Below are 21973 nucleotides of genomic sequence, written 5' to 3' on the forward strand. Positions count from 1 at the left end.
AATCTAGACCATGAAAACAGTACCGATCATCCAACTTTCATCAAAATGATCAGAACATATAAAATGGTATTCTGTCGGTCGGAAATCTTGCCTCCTGACAGCGTGTAACCATTTTTGTAATTGAGAAAGGAAACCTGAAAATACACTCCTGGAAATTGAAATAAGAACACCGTGAATTCATTGTCCCAGGAAGGGGAAACTTTATTGACACATTCCTGGGGTCAGATACATCACATGATCACACTGACAGAACCACGGGCACATAGACACAGGCAACAGAGCATGCACAATGTCGGCACTAGTACAGTGTATATCCACCTTTCGCAGCAATGCAGGCTGCTATTCTCCCATGGAGACGATCGTAGAGATGCTGGATGTAGTCCTGTGGAACGGCTTGCCATGCCATTTCCACCTGGCGCCTCAGTTGGACCAGCGTTCGTGCTGGACGTGCAGACCGCGTGAGACGACGCTTCATCCAGTCCCAAACATGCTCAATGGGGGACAGATCCGGAGATCTTGCTGGCCAGGGTAGTTGACTTACACCTTCTAGAGCACGTTGGGTGGCACGGGATACATGCGGACGTGCATTGTCCTGTTGGAACAGCAAGTTCCCTTGCCGGTCTAGGAATGGTAGAACGATGGGTTCGATGACGGTTTGGATGTACCGTGCACTATTCAGTGTCCCCTCGACGATCACCAGTGGTATACGGCCAGTGTAGGAGATCGCTCCCCACACCATGATGCCGGGTGTTGGCCCTGTGTGCCTCGGTCGTATGCAGTCCTGATTGTGGCGCTCACCTGCACGGCGCCAAACACGCATACGACCATCATTGGCACCAAGGCAGAAGCGACTCTCATCGCTGAAGACGACACGTCTCCATTCGTCCCTCCATTCACGCCTGTCGCGACACCACTGGAGGCGGGCTGCACGATGTTGGGGCGTGAGCGGAAGACGGCCTAACGGTGTGCGGGACCGTAGCCCAGCTTCATGGAGACGGTTGCGAATGGTCCTCGCCGATACCCCAGGAGCAACAGTGTCCCTAATTTGCTGGGAAGTGGCGGTGCGGTCCCCTACGGCACTGCATAGGATCCTACGGTCTTGGCGTGCATCCGTGCGTCGCTGCGGTCCGGTCCCAGGTCGACGGGCACGTGCACCTTCCGCCGACCACTGGCGACAACATCGATGTACTGTGGAGACCTCACGCCCCACGTGTTGAGCAATTCGGCGGTACGTCCACCCGGCCTCCCGCATGCCCACTATACGCCCTCGCTCAAAGTCCGTCAACTGCACATACGGTTCACGTCCACGCTGTCACGGCATGCTACCAAAGACTGCGATGGAGCTCCGTATGCCACGGCAAACTGGCTGACACTGACGGCGGCGGTGCACAAATGCTGCGCAGCTAGCGCCATTCGACGGCCAACACCGCGGTTCCTGGTGTGTCCGCTGTGCCGTGCGTGTGATCATTGCTTGTACAGCCCTCTCGCAGTGTCCGGAGCAAGTATGGTGGGTCTGACACACCGGTGTCAATGTGTTCTTTTTTCCATTTCCAGGAGTGTAGATGCACAGACATTATGCTAATACCCTGTTACAAAAACATTTATTAATCAAGTGCACTGACATAGAAACAACTTAAAATATTCACATATCTGTGAAATGTAATATTCGTTCCTTTCTCGAATTTAATTGTACAATTAATCGCTGCACAACTCTTCACCATTTTACTTCTTTTGATTGGAACATACAGACAGTAGAATTACGAGTAACAAATACTGTATTTACGCCCCAACAAATATACAACGTTGAATCAGGGTCTTCATAAGCAACAATACTACACAACACATCAGACTACAACCACTATAATGGCATCCAGCCGAAGGTTCAAATTATCCCGCGACTGCAGCGCCATCAGTGAGTCTAGTTATTTTTTACAAGGTCTTTGGGTTGGACCCGAAGAAAGCAGCACGAAAGATCACGTTGTGCATCTGGTGGAACAGCGACGGTGAAGTGTACTACTGTTTGCTTCTCCGAGGTGTAACCATGACTGCTGACATTTATTGTCAACAACTGAGATGTCTTACAGATGAAATCCAAAAACAATGACCTGGAAGACTGCGTGAAGTGATACTAATACTCTATAACGCCGGCCCACATTCTGCTACACACAAAAAAACTTTACAGGAGATCGGTTGGGAAGTCATTCCTTACCCGCCTTCCTCACCTGATCTCGCACCCTCAGATTTCCACCTTTTCCTCTCTCTAACAACTTTCAAGGAACTTCCTTTCCAGCTGAAAACACACTCCGAACATGGCTTGACGTGTTCACCGCCTCAGAACCACGTGATTTTGACATCCACAGAATCGAAAAGTTACTCCAGTTTTGGCATAGTGTTGTAAATAGTGAAGGAGAATATATTATTGATAACTAAATGCTACGTTACGTGAATCTGTTGTGTTTATTGAACGTGTGGAGAAACGTTACGAACTTAAGCACCAACCCATCAGAAGCAAACGGAAATTGTAAATACGTTAGATTACAGAGAGCTGACTATGTTTTAAATCAGTAAAGACAAACGGATATGGTAAAATAAATACAGTTCTTTAGTAGTTGCGAAGACGGATTTGAAATATCTTAAAAAACTGAACAGTAAATACAAATACTGTGGCCACACAAACGAGGAATTTAGCACCTACATGCGATGGCTGGAGGATCTCGCATCCGTTGGCCGTCGTAATTTAATATATTATTTATTGGTAACGTTGATTGTTGCCGACTTACGTGGTGGGCCTTAATCGAAATGATACCTTATTTTAATTTTGATTTACAATTAAACGCTTTTGTGAAATTCTCTTTTTTTTACCAATATTGATCTTCTGTGGAATTAGACTCGCTGAATCTTAAAACATGAGTATATAAGTTGAACAATGGAATAAACTTTTCATATTAATTTCCTCTGCTAGTCAGTTCACTTTAAAGAAAAAAATCTTTACTTATTAATTACAATTGCGGCCCACACATGCGCGATAGTATTTCTTCTTACCTCTGGTAACCGTTGCATTGTAGTCGGAGTCCTGGCTCTGGCTCTCGGCTGTGGTACTGAAAATAAAAATCTTAAAGCTACGTATTTTCTGCAACGTCGGGCGGCTGTGGAGAAAAATGCATATTATGTTAATAGCGGGCGAGTTTTTCGTTTCCGCTAATTTTTTATAAGTTAATATCGCCACGTAATGGCGTCGTTGGCTGCATCGGCCGTTGCGATTGTTGCACTGTAAATTAGCCGAATTCAGGTTAATTCAAGGAAGGCGGACATGAAATCGGGATCACCTCTTACAAATTAAAAGTGCACAATAATATTAAATCAATATATTATCTGCTTAATTAGTACAAATTGCCAGCACTCGCAAGCTGTCCGTCTACACGCAACCAAGACAAGAGAAGAAGTGAAGACGACTAAAAAATTAACAAAAGAGCGTATCTTGTAGTCTCTTTAGATCATTTTGTTATATTTCTTTGCCCTCGAAACTTACACAGAGAAATTATTATAATACGGATACATGAGAAAAATGTATATTATTCAATTTTAAAAAGTCTTTTCTTTATAAACACTGTTTTTTAAGTCTTTTCGTATTATTTTACTGGAGACCCTATAAGGCATTATCGACGTTGAAGACAAATCAATGCAGTTACTTCGGTCACTCAGGAGAAATCTGCAGATCAGATCTATTTTACGTATATAGACTGAAGCGGCGTGTGAAAGTTTATACCAAGGCCGGGAACTGAAACCGGGTCTCCTCCTCACAAGACAGGTGCGTCAGCCACCAAGCCATCTTGGCACAGCGGTTCACACAGCTGCACAGATTACCCTGCCCGGCCTCCCTCCTTGATCCGGATTCTCACTGCCAACCCAGTCTACTCTGAATTCCCCCTTATACACAAAGAGAATTATTTATTAGTAGATTAATTAGAGTACTACTTGTTCCATAGATCATGAATACGACACTTCGTAATGATGTGGAACGTGTCACGTTAATAAAAGGTGTCTGTACAAGGTATTACATTACACAAAATGTTACATGACACTTATATTCTATGTATCGTCAACGTCGAGATTAACAAAAATGGGTGAAAAAACAATATGCAACTGATGAAACATAGGCATCTGAGTTGGAGAGAGCTGACTACTAGCGAGTAGCATGCCCTTTTACCCCGGTATATCTGTGGTTCCATCGCGTCCCATATAAACACGTCGCCGACGACAATACCTGAAGCATATGCCTAAGCGGTCCCTTGCTAGAACCTAGAATGTAGCGCCATGTGAGTTTTTCAACGTTTACTATCTTTTGTCACACTTCGGTCGTCTAATGAGGGGGCAAGCAGCCCCTTTGCCCCGTAACGTACCGTGAGCAGGCGTACTCGTGTGGGTGGTGGCTTCCGAACACCAACGTCAGGAGTTCACTCTGGTTGGTAAGATGCTGCACCGGTTGTACTGTTCTACACTGAACTGTCGACTGGTGTCCCACTGTGGCCCATATGTCAGCCGTTAACAAACAACGGGAGTCGAAGCCGATCCCTCTCAACAAGTTGTTCCCTCTGCAGTTGACAGATGTGATTCACGTTATTGATTAATGAATGGAGTCATATGAAACTGTACTGGAACTTTCTGCCTACTCATACCTACCGATTTGTAATTGTTGTGGTTCAAATGGCTCTAAGCACTATCAGACTTAACATCTGGCCAGCCGGTGTGGTCGAGCGGTTCTAGGCGCTTCAGTCTGGAACCGCGCGACCGCTACGGTCGCAAGTTCGAATCCTGCCTCGGGCGTGGATGTGTGTGATGTCCTTAGGTTAATTAGGCTTAAGTAGTTCTAAGTTCTAGGGGACTGATGATCTCAGATGTTAAGTCCCATAGTGCTCAGAGCCACTTAACATCTGAGAGGTCATCAGCCCCCTAGACTTAGAACTACTTAAACCTAACTAACCTAAGGACATCACACACATCGATGCCCGAGGCAGGATTCGAACCTGCGACCGTAGCAGCAGCGCGTTTCCGGACTGAAGCGCCTACAACCGCTCGGCCACAGCGGCCGGCTGTAATTGTTAACGATGAAGATAAGATGAGAGTATCGCACAAGACGGCTCTTTAATTCAGTTATCTATTATGTGAGTGACTTGCTGCACGTAGTTTGATAATTCATAGTGAAGTGAAGTAATTGATCTTCAGTAATGGCGTAATATCGACATCGGTGTCTATATCTAGAAAGAATCGTCGAAAAGGGAGAATAACAGCCGCAGAGTTTATTTATTTATTGCAAATTTAAAGACCAATTTCCTGTAAGGACAGTTCAAACAGTTTTTACAGTTCGTTCATGTCACTCTTGGTTGAAGAGCAGCTTCGCCGTGGGAGCAGAAACTGCCAAGCAAAAACTTGCTACCTCGCACAGCGTACCCAACTTTGTTTTGTGGCTTCCGCCAAAGAAGGAGTAGAGATGCAACTCTGTGTGGAAAGTAACAAAATGTGCCGGGTGTGCAACGGACGGTCTCTAATTGCAGCTGAACCTCAGGTAGGCAGTCTAACAGAGATCCCTATCTGGGAAATGAGCAGGCAGTTCGTGGCGTTATTAAGATGTCAGAAACGCAGTCTGGCTGCCGAGGCTTCCCACGCCTGTCTGTCGCACGACAGAGACACCGTTTCCTACTTGCATCCAGTGCAAAACATTCTCTTCCATGTACACCGGTCACAGGTCGCATCTCGTCTGCAAGAGGAGACGGAGAACCCAAACCCACTTTCGCGCTGCTGAAGCGTCTGCCACATTCTTCCCAAACTCCTCCTTGAACTGGTTAACCTTACACCTAACTTGTTTTAAGGAGTAATAATAGTACATGTGGTGCAAATTTTGTTGACAGATGAGTGAGTTGTCGTGTCCTTACATAGATGGGAGAGGGAGAAAAGGGGTTACTGGTCAGTCTGCGCTCCCGAGCGGTACAGAGCAGAAGCCAGAAGAACAATTCACAGGGAAGGCATTTGATTGTTTTCTTTATTTGATTGTTTTCTTCTATCTGAGCCAACACTGGTACAGGCATTTACTAGAAATGCAGGTGGTGAGACTCGGTAGGGAACTCGTTGTGGAGACTCTTGGACAAACAGGGTTTTGAAATAGTTGTTTATTCCAGACAGGACTAACTAATACACTGGAGGCTAGTTCTAGGGTTAGAAAAAGCATGAATAACACTGTTACAACAGAAGCCAGTGCAGAAGTCCCAGGAGTAGATGCTAACCACAGTAGCAAACACTAGCAGCATCTTAAGGCAACAACTTAGTTGCATGTTCACTGAGGCACTCCAAATGAGAGAGCAGACTTACGCGGAGCTGGAGCGAGGCTGGAGTAGACGGACGCGGATTCGGCGCCCAGATCGTCTGACTAAGAACTCCGCCAAAATGCGGAATCTAGGGCCTTAAAAGAGTCGCGTGGGGGCACTGTTTTTCCCACCCAGCCAATCCCACAGGTCTCTTGCAGGCGCCTGCCAATCACTGTTTAGTTAGGTCCCCTCTACTGCTCCAAGGGCGGGGATGTTAATGCAGTTGCACTAATTAAGTCAGTTTTTGGTATCCAAATTGTTCACCTGAAAGCTGAACGTAACTGCTCTCCCAAATAAGGCTTGCAACATTTTTGTTATACGTCATTTGGCCCCGCCCCTCGGGCTCCCCGAAATAGGTACTGCTAGGTCAACCGTTTTTTGACGTTTTCGATCTCTTTCTAACCCTTGTGAGCCTACTGACGTTGCTGTTCTCAGGGCTGGTATCAAGCTGGCTTTATACGCTAGTACGTGCCTGTTGGTTACAAAGTTCTATAGTGGCAACCTACCACAGCGTATAGACGACACATGAAGTTACAAGTTAATTCCTTGATGAGTAACTAGCGCCCTGGGACCGCGTCTGGGGGCGTCTGCATTTTCGCAAGGATCTCCCCTTACCGTTTACTTCATGTAACAATATCTCTCCTAGTTTCGTCTGCCCTCAGCATCGTCCCTGTTTCCGCGCCTTGGAGCGCCTGTCCTCCTTTCTCACAGCTTCAAGATAACACTACAGTAGCAAGGTATAATCAATATATTACAGAGTGTTATGGAATATTCAATACAGCGTAACTGCAGAACTTGGTTATGGATCCCACAAAACAAACCGGCCCGATTTCAAATTTATTACTGTAAACTACTCCAGAAGAACGCAACTGTGGTTTACTCGTAAGCGACTGATTTTGTACCCAGCACTATCAGACATTCACCTGTGTTGTATCGATAATAAAAATGCAGGCGAGATGTGTCACTAATTTCCACAGAAAAAATATCACTATGAAAAAAAAGATATTGTCTGGTAGCCGGAGGTGAGAGGGTCAAATCGTGGGTTCTCTCAGACGCTCACGCAAAATTTTTTTATTGTTGAAATCAGCTGACGGACAACATTTGCCATCCTCGTACATGGCTAGAAGGGTAAGTTTTAGTAAAATGACCACTGGTAAAATCCCTTTAAGTCGACGGTGATTTGTCAGGAGTATAAAAACGAACTGATACTTCACTACACCATTAAGGTCGGTGACTGCATCGTTTTCTATCCATACCTTAACTAAATTCCCCAATCTTAACTCGCTAAAGATATCTAATCAAGTCATCGTGGAAGTAAATTCTGAAAAAAGGGGAAAGACACATGCGGTAGACCACTTCCCCGTCCCACCACAAAGACAAAGATGTGCGCACCGCAAGCGCGCGCTCACCGACGGGTGATAATGTCTTTTTTACGAAAATTTTACTATTTTTCTACATAATTATCTTTATGGTGCAGGTAATTGCTATGTGAATTGAACACACAAGTAGCTGTGACCAGAGTATCATAAAATGGAGGCTCTCACGGCCAATATTAGCTTTCTTGGAGAATTTTGTTTTGTGGGTATCAGGCCGTGGTATATTTCTCTGTGTAACGCTGAAGGCATCGTCAGAGGCTATGAAGAATGAGCGGTATAAACTTCATAAAGCTCAACAAGCCAAGTGTTTATATGTACTCAAGCAACTGTCAGTTTTTGAGCCGGCCGGTGTGGCAGAGCGGTTCTAGGCGCTTCAGTCTGGAACCGCGCGACCGCTACGGTCGCAGGTTCGAATCCTGCCTCGGGCATGGATCTGTGTGACGTCTTTAGGTTGGTTAGGTTAAGAGTCGGCGCTGTGTACTTTATTTTTCACTAAGGTCCACAGCTTGTCTACTTTCAATTCTTCTTTTACGTTAAGGATTTTTTGTGCTTTCGAATTTCTACAGCCTTTCTGTACATACTAGCACAGAAATGATCGGATGTTGATAAATCATCGTGACGGAGGAACAAATTTGATGTCTCCTTTGGCCCTGTGCATGATATTCTATGAATTTTTTTGGATAGTTACTGCTATGGATTTTCTCAAAAAGAAAAAAAATAGCACCAATTAGTAGTAAAAGATGCAAATGAAACCACAAATTAAGATTGTCTACTTCCTTCCAGGCTATAACGAAAGGTTGCCAGGTGGAAACAGATAAGCGTGTATGAGTAAATTACCCTCATAAAGTTGCCTGATACCGGGTCTCTCTTCTATGTGTCGTCAGGCGCATTGTCTCTGGTGTTTCGGCACATACCTGAAACTTCGTTTTTGTAACGTGTATTTAGCATCAGCCAAAGATATTCTGCGTATCACGTCAGCGTCAACGGAATGCGTCGATTTGTTTACCGTTTCAGACAAAGTGATTTTTGAAACGGAATTTTACTTCCCCATTCGATAGAGCGCTGCCAGACTAGTCTAGTACGATATTCTTATATATATATATATATATATATATATATATATATATATATATATATATATATATATATAGGGCCAGGACACTGCTATTGCTGCTGCATTACTGGTTATTCCTCGTGTTTTACTGCCCCTTTCAATACATATCGGTAAAACTAATACAGCACGGTACTAATTAGACAACGTTCTGTCGTTTTAAAAATCATTTTGTTTGTAACGGGAAACAAACCGGCGCACTCCGTCGACACCGGTAGTCGCATGAACGACGTGATGAGCAGTATTTGTTTGGGCCGACTCCAGCCACACATTGCAAAAACAAAATTGCAAATATCAGCCGAAACACCAGAGAAACTGCACCTGACGACTCTTAGGAGAGAAAGCATGTAAAACTGTACATAAAAAATGGATAGTCTTATTGCAAAGGCGATGCTTTGGGTTGTCTTAGGAAATATAGGCAAATCGTAGTGTTGTCTTTGTTTTGTTTCTATGCCAGCGACGGTTCCGAAACGGCAGCCCCTCACAGTGTTACTAAAACGAATAGAATACTGTGAATCCGTTTAATGATAGTATCAATAAAAATGTTTTCCTTGTCACTTCTGCTGGTAAAGCAGCATCTTCAGATGTTACAGATTTCCTGCAACCAAAAGTATCTGTTATTCCTGAAACGAGTTCCGATGTCGGAAGAGCTGAGAAAATGATATCACCGTAGTGTACCTCCAAAGTTCAGGTGAACAAAGATAAACAGGCAGTATTAATAAGGGAACACAAGTGCTTTGGTCGGCTACTCGGAATTAAAGCAAAAAAAGTGAGTAAAGTTAGGCTAGAGGCAGGACAAGCGTGGACTCGTAATTTAATTTTATTAGCGGTGTGAACCATGCAATTGCCATATTGCATGCATAGGACAAAACAAACCACAAGTTCGCGCTTAATTATCCCAAACGACTTAATAACTGTATCATAATATAAACATTTAGGAAAATAAGCTCGCATCCCGTAATAATGAGAAATGTTTTAGAGTGGTACATATGAATCTGCAGCTATAAAATTTTAACCTACTGTATATATACCATCACCTCGGCCCAGAGAGATTACTTTTACAAAAGGGGCACTCAGTATTATTTGCAACATCACATACCACTCATCAAGCTAGCACAAGGGCACCCCACTACGACCAACAAAGACGACGTATACAACCTATAGCCACACTATAAACAAACATTCGTCAGTTATCAAGGCCTGCTTTATAATATCAAGGCACTACTAACATACATTTCCACAGATAATTCACAGTATCCACGTCCCACAGGCCACACCATGTTTTATCACAATACAACAGACTACTTCTCAAATTACAGAACAATAGTAGTCCCACCGAGTCATCAGTTCAAACTGTGGCAATACAGTAATGCCATCACGGACTCTAAGGTCGGCACAATAAAATGACCCCACTCCTCGTAACGGAATCTTTCTTCCGCATACGGTTCCTGCCTCCCACCTGCCGTATGCTCTGGACCTACGGATACAAGCACCGCCTGTTGCTCCAGCCAATTTAAGCCTTGAATTGACAGCAGGCGACGGCCCCCGTTGACGGTCGGCACCGATGCTGCCTCTACGCTATCACCTTCGACGCCAGACGGTACTGGTGAGCACCCTCCAACGTGTGTTCTCTTTCACTGGTGGCTTCCATCTGCCACTTTGTTTCAGGCGCCCACCGTCATCGACCAATGGTCGCCCTCACTCTGTCACACGGAGCCGTCCTGACTGGGCGCATCCTGGGTCAGATCGCCGGTACCAAACAACTTCAGCAGTTGCGCAAAAGCATGGCACAGCAGGTGACGCACAGCACACTTGTCAGCCACTTCCCACAGGGGCTCCCTGAAGATGTCGCTCATTCATTCAGTCTCACACTTCCAACTGGCGTTGGCTGTTCTTCACCGTCCCCGCGCCGGCGTGGAATGCTGGCCGAGGCGGAAATTAAAGCGTGTCGTGAAGTTCGCTGTACAGTCACAATGACATGACCTCACGTCAAAAGCCTAAATAACCACCTTTTGCAACTTGGAAGAGCATGAAGAGTGTTGAAAAGGGATTTCAGATTGATTCCGTATCTCTGGATTTCCGGAAAGCTTTTGGCACTTTACTACACAAGCGGCTTATAGTCAAATTGCGTGCTTATGCAAAATCGTCTCAGTTATGCGACTGGATTCGTGATTTCCTGTCAGAGAGGTCACAGTTCGTAGTAATTGACGGAAAGTCATCGAGTAAAACAGAAGTGATTTTTAGCGTTCCCCAAGGTAGTGTTATAGGCCCTTTGCTGTTCCTTATCTACGAGGGTAATCCCAAAAGTAAGGTCTCCTATTTTTTTGTAAGTACACAGACCTGTTTATTTCTGCAATGGTTTACAACAATTTACAGCTTGAACATTTAGCTATTTTTCGACATAATCACCATTTCTGTCGATGCATTTTTGTAGATGCTGTGGCAGTTTTTGTATGCCCATGTCATACCAGCTCGCCGCCATGCTGTTCAGAAAGTTATGAACCTCTTCTTTCACCTCGTCGTCGCAGCTGAATCGCTTTCCGGCCAAATGTTCTTTTAACCTAGGGAACAGGTGATAGTCACTGGGCGCAAAGTAAGGACTACAGGGTGGGTGGGTGATTATGTTCCCCTGAAACTGTTGCAGGAGAGCAACGGTTTGCCGAGCGATGTGTGGGCGAGCGTTGTCATGGAGAATGTGTACGCCCTTGCTCAACATTCCTCTTCTCCGGTTCTGAATTGCCCGTTTGAGTTTTTTCAGAGTCTCACAGTACCTGTCAGCGTTAATTGTAGTCCCAGCGATTCAGCTCCGACGACGAGGTGAAAGAAGAGGTTCATAACTTTCTGAACAGCATGGCGGCGAGCTGGTATGACATGGGCATACAAAAACTGCCAAAAATGCATCGACAGAAACGGTGATTATGTCGAAAAATAGCTAAATGTTCAAGCTGTAAACTGATGTAAACCATTGTAGAAATAAACAGGTCTATGTACAGGGTGTTTCAAAAATGACCGGTCTATTTGAAACGGCAATAAAAACTAAACGAGCAGCGATAGAAATACACAGTTTGTTGCAATATGCTTGGGACAACAGTACATTTTCAGGCAGACAAACTTTCGAAATTACAGTAGTTACAATTTTCAACAACAGATGGCGCTGCGGTCTGGGAAACTCTATAGTACGATATTTTCCACATATCCACCATGCGTAGCAATAATATGGCGTAGTCTCTGAATGAAATTACCCGAAACCTTTGACAACGTGTCTGGCGGAATGGCTTCACATGCAGATGAGATGTACTGCTTCAGCTGTTCAATTGTTTCTGGATTCTGGCGGTACACCTGGTCCTTCAAGTGTCCCCACAGAAAGAAGTCACAGGGGTTCATGTCTGGCGAATAGGGAGGCCAATCCACGCCGCCTCCTGTATGTTTCGGATAGCCCAAAGCAATCACACGATCATCGAAATATTCATTCAGGAAATTAAAGACGTCGGCCGTGCGATGTGGCCGGGCACCATCTTGCATAAACCACGAGGTGTTCGCATTGTCGTCTAAGGCAGTTTGTACCGCCACAAATTCACGAAGAATGTCCAGATAGCGTGATGCAGTAATCGTTTCGGATCTGAAAAATGGGCCAATGATTCCTTTGGAAGACATGGCGGCCCAGACCAGTACTTTTTGAGGATGCAGGGACGATGGGACTGCAACATAGGGCTTTTCGGTTCCCCATATGCGCCAGTTCTGTTTATTGACGAAGCCGTCCAGGTAAAAATAAGCTTCGTCAGTAAACCAAATGCTGCCCACATGCATATCGCCGTCATCAATCCTGTGCACTATATCGTTAGCGAATGTCTCTCGTGCAGCAATGGTAGCGGCGCTGAGGGGTTGCCGCGTTTGAATTTTGTATGGATAGAGGTGTAAAATCTGGCGCATGAGACGATACGTGGACGTTGGCGTCATTTGGACCGCAGATGCAACACGGCGAACGGAAACCCGAGGCCGCTGTTGGATCACCTGCTGCACTAGCTGCGCGTTGCCCTCTGTGGTTGCCGTACGCGGTCGCCCTACCTTTCCAGCACGTTCATCCGTCACGTTCCCAGTCCGTTGAAATTTTTCAAACAGATCCTTTATTGTATCGCTTTTCGGTCCTTTGGTTACATTAAACCTCCGTTGAAAACTTCGTCTTGTTGCAACAACACTGTGTTCTAGGCGGTGGAATTCCAACACCAGAAAAATCCTCTGTTCTAAGGAATAAACCATGTTGTCTACAGCACACTTGCACGTTGTGAACAGCACACGCTTACAGCAGAAAGACGACGTACAGAACGGCGCACCCACAGACTGCGTTGTCTTCTATATCTTTCACATCACTTGCAGCGCCATCTGTTGTTGAAAATTGTAACTACTGTAATTTCGAAAGTTTGTCCGCCTGAAAATGTACTGTTGTCCCAAGCATATTGCAACAAACTGTGTATTTCTATCGCTGCTCGTTTAGTTTTTATTGCCGTTTCAAATATACCGGTCATTTTTGAAACTTACAAAATTGGAGACCTTACTTTTGGAATTACCCTCGTATATGAACGATTTGGGAGACAATCTGAGCAGACCTCGTAGATTGTTTGCAGATGACTCTGTCGTTTATGGACTAATAAAGTCATCAGAAGATCAAAACAAATTGCAAACCGATTTAGAAAACATATCTGTATGGCGCGAAAATCGGCAATTGACCGTAAATAACGAAAAGTTTGAGATCATCCACATGAGTGCTGAAAGGAAATCCGTTGAACTTCGGCTACACGATAAATCAGTCAGATCTAAAGCCCGTAAATTTAACTAAATACCGAAGGAATTACAATTACGGAAAACTTAAATTGTAAGGAACACAGAAAATGTTGTGGGGGAAGGCTAATCAAAGACCGCGTTTTATTGGGAGGACACTTAGAAAATGCAACAGACGTACTACAAAGACTGTCTACACTACACTTGTCCATCCTATTTTAGAATACTGCTGCGCGGAGTGGGATACTTACCAGATAGAATTGACGGAGTACATTGAAAAAGTTTAAGGAATGGCAGCGCGTTTTGTATTATCCCGTAATAGTGCGTAGAGTGTCAGTGAAATAATACAGTATTTGGGTTGGATATCGTTAAAACAAAGGCGTTTTTCGTTGCGGCGGAATCTTCTCACGAAATTCTAATCACCCACTTTTTCCTCCGAATGCGAAAATATTTTGTTGACACCGACTTACATAGGGAGAAAAGCTCACCATGATAAAATGAGGGAAAGATATAGGTGTTCGTTCTTTCCGCGTGCTATACGAGATTGGAAAATAGAGAATGGTGAAGGTGGTTCGATGAACCCTCTGCCAGGCACTTAAATGTGATTTGCAGAGTATCCATGTAGATGTAGATGTAGAAGAGGGTCAGTGAAGTTCTATAGGGTAGCAAAGAGATGTGGAGCCAAGCCGACTCCAGTGCCAAAAAGCCATGGCGCGAAGAGCCCGATCGCGGTAGTCCTACAGATTCTCAATTGGGCTTAAATCTGGGGAGTTTGGTGGCGACAAATTTATTGTAAGCTCATCCTGATGCCCTTCGAACCACGTACGTACAGTGGGAGCTATGTGTGACATTGGGTTGTCTCGATGGTAGATGCCATTGTGCCGAGGAAAAAACAAACTGCATATAGGGGTGGACACGATCCCCAAGGTTACTGCATACTTGTTGCCTTTCACAATTACAAGAGCTTGCAGCGAATACCATGAAAACAGTCCCCAGACCATAACACTTCCTCCTCCTGCTTGGACCCCTTGTCTTTCACTCGTTTCACAACAACCACGCAACAACCATCGTTAAGATGGAGCATAAAACGTGATTCATCGGAAAAGGCAACCTGTAGCTACTCGGTCGACGTCCAGTTGCGGTTTGGTGTGCAAATTCTAGTTGCAGTCAGCATGGGTTCATGACCCCGGCGCCTGGTGTGGAGACCCATAGGCAGCAACGTTCGCTGAACGGTCGTTGAGGAGACATTTTTGGTAGCCCCTTGGTTCATCTAGGCGGTGAGTTGCCCAACAGTTGCACGTCTGTTCGTTCGTACACATCTCCGAAACCGTCGTTCACCCCTGTCCTCTATGGCCCGTGATGCGCCGCAGTTGTCTCGACGCCAGTTTTGGATAGCGCCATTTTCCATGCACAGTATACTTTAAATACGGGGACACGCGGTTTACAAACTTACCCGCGACGGAAATGTTTCCAGCCTTCTCTGGAAAGCGAATGATCATGCCCTTTTGGACGTCAGATAAATCGCTTCGTTTCCGCATTACGACAACGATTGTACTCTTTTCGTCTTTATATGCCTCGACTGCTACTGCTGCCACCTGCCGTCTGTGAGTGATTATTGCCGGCCGCTGTGGCCGAGCGGTTCTAGGCGCTTCATTCCGGAATCACGCTACTGCTACGGTCGCTGGTTCGAATCCTGCCTCGGGCATGGATGAGTGTGATGTCCTTAGGTTGGTTAGGTTTAAGTAGTTCTAAGTCTAGGGTACTGGTGACCTCAGATGTTAAGTCCCATAGTGCTCAGAGCATTTTTTTTTTTTTAGTGATTATTGCACGTTGACGTCGAACATAGGAACATAGATGGCGATTACACTAATGTGACTGGACTGTGTTGTTTGACAGCATACTATCAGGAGAGGATTGAGGAAGTTTGGAAAATAAGAGAAATGTACTTGTAGTAGTGGAAGTGTCTTGCTGGGTCGTGAATCGTGGCTGGACATCTCACTCGGTAAGAGCACTACCTGCGAAAGGCGAAGTTCCGAGTTAATCAGGTTCGACACACAGTTTTAATCTACATCTAGATCTGTACCAGTACACTGCAAGCCACTGTGAAGTTTTCAAATGGTTCAAATGGCTCGAAGCACTATGGGACTTGACATCTGAGATCATCAGTCCCTTAGAACTTAGAACTACTTAAACCTAACTAACCTAAGGACATCACACACATCCATGCCCGAGGCAGGATTCGAACCTGCTACCGTAGCGATCTCACGGTTCCAGACTGAAGCGCCTAGAACCGCTCAGCCACAAATGCCAGCACTGTGAAGTTTGTTGTACCACTAACTAGGGATTGTTCCCATTCCATTAATCTATGGAGCGCGTGTAGAATGATTGCTTGGTTCCTTGGATGCATGTGTGGCCGCTATAATTAGCCTAATAAAGTCTCCGCTATCTCTACCGGATATTCCTAGATTCCTCGCTCAAAGTTAGTTCTTGAAACTTTGTAGCCCGCCGCGGTGGTCTAGCGGTTCTAGGCGCGCAGTCCGGAACCGCGCGACTGCTACGGTCGCAGGTTCGAATCCTGCCTCGGGCATGGATGTGTGTGATGTCCTTAGGTTAGTTAGGTTTACGTAGTTCTAAGTTCTAGGGGACTGATGACCACAGATGTTAAGTCCCATAGTGCTCAGAACCATTTGAACCATTTTTGAAACTTTGTAAGTAGGCTTTCACGAAATAGTTTGCGTCTATCTTCCAGGGCCTGCCAGCTAAAGCTTTCCAGCATGTCAGTGACACCCTTCCACAAACAAACCTGTGATCATTAGTGCTGTCCTTCTTTATATACCTCCAGTATCCCCTATTAATCCTATTTGGTACCAGTCTAACATCCGAGGATAAGTCACACACTTTGGAAACAATGTCCTTTGTAGATTGTCGACGGGATATTAAACTCTAATGTCCTCCTCCTAATCCTTTGTAGAATCATTGCATTTTTACAATAAGCTACCAATAAAACGAAGTGTACCCCCCTGCGTTACCTACTCTTGAACCTACAGTGCACTCTAATGTCTACATACACGCCCATTTTGTGACATAAGCAGATGGTATCTGTTCTTTCTCGGATAAGTCCGAAAAAGAACAGATACCATCTCCATATAGTAAAGGCCAACCGGCCATTGACCACCTCCTTCTGTGCAGATGCACACTCGTTGCTCGAACTCTTACGGGACTCGGTAAGATTGTCTGCTGCAAGTAATGAGTGTAGTGGGCAGGGGCACTACGAATGTAGTGTGTAGACATTAAGTTGGGAATGTGGGTCTCACGGGGAGCGTGCAACGGATAGATCCCTGCAGTCGCAGCCGGCACGGTAGCTCAGCGTGTTCGGTCAGAGGGCTCCTCGCCCTCTGTAATAAAAAAACTGAGTAAAGGAATCAACGATCAACTTGACCGGATGTCTTATGACGTCCGCCCAGACTAAACGCAACGAACAAAACAAAATGGATAGAGCGTCTGCCATGTAAGCAGGAGATCCCGGGTTCGAGTCCCGGTCGGGGCACACATTCTCAACTCTCCTCGTTGATGTATAACAACGCCTGTCGACAGCTTAGGGTATTGATTTAATTATCATTTCATTTTGTAGCGTGTTGCGTACAGCCTGGATGCACAGGGGTAGACGTGCAACTCTGTGCCTGCATCCACGTCCACAGTAACATAAACCAAGGTCTTCAGACCAGCATCGTGCACTGCAAGCGTGATAGATGCAACAGTGTTTGTTTACTGCGGTACAGAAGTCAATTACAGCTACGGAGTTGGCATTAGATGTCGCAAATACTAGTGGAAATAATGTTCATCCCATAGCAGTACGATGACTGCTCCACAATCATGGATTTGAAAGTAGAACAGCAAGGAAGAAACCGTTTATAAGCAGGGTAAATGAACAGAAGCACCTAGAATTTGCAGCTCTGCACCGAAATAAAGATGCCACATTCTGGAATACAGTACCTTTCACGAATGAGAGTAAGTTTATCTTCCAGTGTGATGGACAGAAAGGAATGAAAATTGGAAAAAGAGAAATCTTGTCCCATCAGTGAAGTATCGCGGTGGAAATAGTCTTGTGTGGGGTTGCATGTCTGGAGCTGGAGTTGGGAATTTAGTATTTATTGAAGATGTTATGATTAAAGGGAAATATCTCACCATATTAAAGGAGATTCTGAAGCAGTCTGCGGAGAAACTGGGACAAAGAACAGACTGGGTGTTTAAGCAAGATAATGACCCTAATCATACGGCCACTGTCGTAAACGAATGGCTACTTTACAATGTACCAAAATAGTTGCATTCACCTTCCCAGTCACCAGAACCCAGCTGAACATCTTTGGGGAGAACTAAAGCGTAGGATAAAGAAATACATCATAAAAAACAAAGATGATTTAAAAACAGCCTTAGTGAAAGAGTGGAATAACTTTACATCTACGTACGCAAAAAAAAAAAAAAAAAAAAAAAAATGGCAGAATCCGTGCCTCGACGTTTGGAAGCTGTGACAGAAGCGGAAGGTGGCAATACAAAATATTAAATTGGTCCTGAAAGTGAAGAACATCACTTTTGTACTTGACCGCTGTTTCATTTTTATGCTCAAGAGGTCAGTATATGGAATTATTGTTAATTATGCAGTGTATATGTTGTTTTTCAGTTCCTAACATGTCTGTTTGTCACAGAAAGTGAATACATAACATTTTCTTGATTTTTTTGTGACTTGAAGTGTTATTTTTAGGGTGAATGTAGACTTCACTGTCCGACTGTATGTGATTTACTCATTTCATATCCCTACAAATTTTTATACACAGGTATTTGTATGCATTCGATTCCAATTCCATATGTGAACTCATTGATATTGCACTCATAGGATACTACAGTAATTCGCTTTTTTAAGTGCACAGTTTTACATCTGTGATATTTAAAGCAAATCATCAATCTGTTTAACTTGTTGAAATCGTATTAAGATTTGACTGAAAACACATGCAGTTTTTTTTTCTTTTCAGAAAGTATTCCACTGTAAATAACTGCATCGCCTGCAAATTGTCTGAGGTTACTACTAGTATTATCTGTCACATCATTAATATACAACATGAGCAGGAGGTTTCGAATACACTTCCCTGGAGAACACTCGAAGTTACTTCCAAATTGTCGATGACTCTCCATCACAGACAACATGCTGTGTCTTCCCTACCAGAAGTCTTCCATCCAGTCACAAATCGTGGTTGTTACCCAGACCGATCGTAGTATCGTTAATAAGCATAGGTGTGGTACTGAATCAACTGCTTACCGGAAGTCAAGAAATACCGAGTCTGTCTGTCTGACCATTGTTTGTGGAGTCGATGCTGGTTGGTACTCTGAAGCTCATATTCTTCTAGAAACCTCGTTTCGTTTGAGCTCAGAAACCTCGGAATTCAGATTCTACAACAAATGGATCTTAAAGGTTTTCGATGTAACTTTGTGGATCATTTTCGCTACCGTTCTTGTAATTGGATGTGACCTGTACTTTTTTACAAATGGTTGTCACACCTTCTTCTTGGAGGAATTTTCGGTACATTATCGTTAAAAGAGGATCTATCTCATCGGTAATCTCTGTATAGAATATGATAGGGATTCCTTCGGTCCCTGGAGCTTTATCAGTAGTTCCCGCTTTTTCTCAACATTACACTACTTATGAGTGAATATCTGATATCGAATGTCAGATTGTCGGTTTTCAGCTGTTATTGGGACCGTTTTATATATAGTCTCGTAACGTTTGCAGATTCATAAAGCGAATCCCATTTGATCAAAATACTTAACTGACACCGAAGACTATGATAAACAGTAGTACTAGTGATTGTCGGCAATTAACTAATGCAGTCTTACTATTATTTTACTCTTAGTTGTTATTTGCATGCGCTGTAGACGTGGGAAAATGTTGGAAGGAACCAAACTGTGAAAAGGCACGCAGATCTCCAGAAACAGTGAAGGCAACCACCACACTATAGCAGTTCTGGAAAGGCGGTGGGGGGGGGGGGGGCGAGAGTCAGAGTGTCAGTGGCCACCATCCAACAGCTACTGCACTGGAGCACAGCCGCAGGGCGTAACACGTGCAGCATCTCCCACAGAGCGAAATACTGGAAAAAACATTAGTGACCTGGAGGTACACTGAGGATGTTCGCTCTTTTTAGCGGAAGGTGCCATTGTACTCAAAATGTAGAAAGCTCGCTGTTTTCCAAAAAATGCATTGAAAGCTAGAGATAAACATCTTGAAGACTGATATGGGGACCCGTGGTCATGGGCCTTTGAAAACGTGAGAGACTACCAAACATTTTGACTCTATAAAAAACAAATGTTTACACAGTATAAACCCCCCGTCCGAGGTTCGAGTCCTCTATCGGGCATGGGTGTGTGTGTGTTTAAGTTAGATTAAGTAGTGTGTGTAGGCCTTGGGACCGATGATGTCAGCAGTTTGGTCCCATAGAAAGTTACCACAAATTTCCAAATTCCTAACCGTCATACCAATCTTACTTCTACGCGAAAGCCGTCACCTGCTGAGCTGATGCGTTGGGGACTTAGAAAATTTTCAAGCTAATCTGAGCGTAGCCGCTGACAAATGTCGTTAGTTCCTCCAATGATCTGTTTCACAGTCACTTGTACCACCACCTGCAGTAGTATGGTGGGATCGAGCCGCAGCCTTGAGACAATGCATAGGGCCATCACGACAATTTTAAAGTAATCCGATTACTTCAAGCCCCACTCTGAAGACTTGGAATTTTAACGTAATGAACGGCTGCTGTCAACTCTTCTGTAGTAGTATATATTTTCGATTAACATTATGAAAATCTCTGGGCACTTTGCAATTATAATTAATTTACTGGCCGCGCGGTCTAGGGCGCCTTGCAACGGTTCGCACGGCTCCCCCCGTCGGAGGTTCGAGTCCTCCCTGGGGCATGTGTGTGCGCTGTCCTTAGCGTAAGTTAGATTATGTAGTGTGTAAGCCTAGGGACCGATGCGTGCGCTGTTTGGTCCCATAGGAACTTACCACAAATTTCCAAAAAAATTAATTTACTTGCATCTTTCCTCCCGACCCCCCTGTCAGATACGCCGAGGTTTTTATTAGATTAATATAGCCATCGGTTGCCAGTTGTTTATCTATTATTCTGTTTTAAAAAATGGCTCTTAGCAAAAATGGTTCAAATGGCTCTGAGCACTATGGGACTCAACTACTGAGGTCATAAGTCCCCTAGAACTTAGAACTACTTAAACCTAACTAACCTAAGGACAACACACACATCCATGCCCGAGGCAGGATTCGAACCTGCGACCGTGGCGGTCGCGCGGTTCCAGACTGTGGCTCTTAGCACTATGGGACTTAACATCTGAGGTCATGAGTCCCCTAGAACGTAGAACTACTTAAACCTAACTAACCTAAGGACATCACACACATCTATGCCCGAGGCAGGATTCGAACCTGCGACCGTAGCAGTCGCGCGGTTTCGGACTGAAGCGCCTAGAACCGCTCGGCCACAGCGGCCGACACTCTGTTTCAAGATGCTTAATGTGGCCACAAGTTGCCACTTGTTTAACAGTCATGTAAGTGGAAGAAATAAAACAGTTATAATTTGCATCTCATTTAACAGTAGTTTCTCCGTTCGTTGTTTTGGAACTAGCCTTGCATATGTAATCGCCCCCTGTCAGGATTCAGTTCACTGACCTGGACCGTCAACCCACGGTATATAATGAAACAAAAACGACCCCGGGCACAGCCTTTCTGTTTACGGATTGTATAATCGTCTCTGTCGTAACTGACCAGCCTCGGTGCGCGCTCGTCTAGCTAGGTGCTCCAGCTCGCCACAACTTCCGCCCCCCTGCAACGCACAGCTGCGGTGAGTGGACTGCGACAATGATTTACGCAGGGCGCGGGACGGCAGGTAGCTGGCTGGTTACGTGAGCAGTGGAGTGGGCGAGGAAGCCCCTGCGCGTCTGTCGCGGCCGTTATCGGCTGCAGTGGCCTCGTCTGGCGGGCCGCCCGCTGCGCTATCTGGCCGCAGCCAATGGCGAGTGCCGGGCCGCCGAACGCCGGCCTTGGAGCGGTTTTAAGCTGGCCGCTTATCACGGCCACCTATTTCTGCAGCTGGCTTATCATCGCGACCCGTGCAGCGCCGCGGGAAAAACAGGTTTCAAATCTACGTGTCCCTTCCGTCCACATGCACCAGCGTCGCCAAGTGGCCGCAAATTGGCCTACCTGCAACTCGACGTGCTGATCCATCTTTTTTTTCGTTTCTTGTGTTAACTACTCTTTCTCCAGTTAAGTACTCTTTCTCCAGTTAACACGGCAGTATCCAGTT

The sequence above is a fragment of the Schistocerca nitens genome, chromosome 4 (genome assembly GCF_023898315.1).
Source record: "Schistocerca nitens isolate TAMUIC-IGC-003100 chromosome 4, iqSchNite1.1, whole genome shotgun sequence".
NCBI classification, from domain to species: domain Eukaryota; kingdom Metazoa; phylum Arthropoda; class Insecta; order Orthoptera; family Acrididae; genus Schistocerca; species Schistocerca nitens.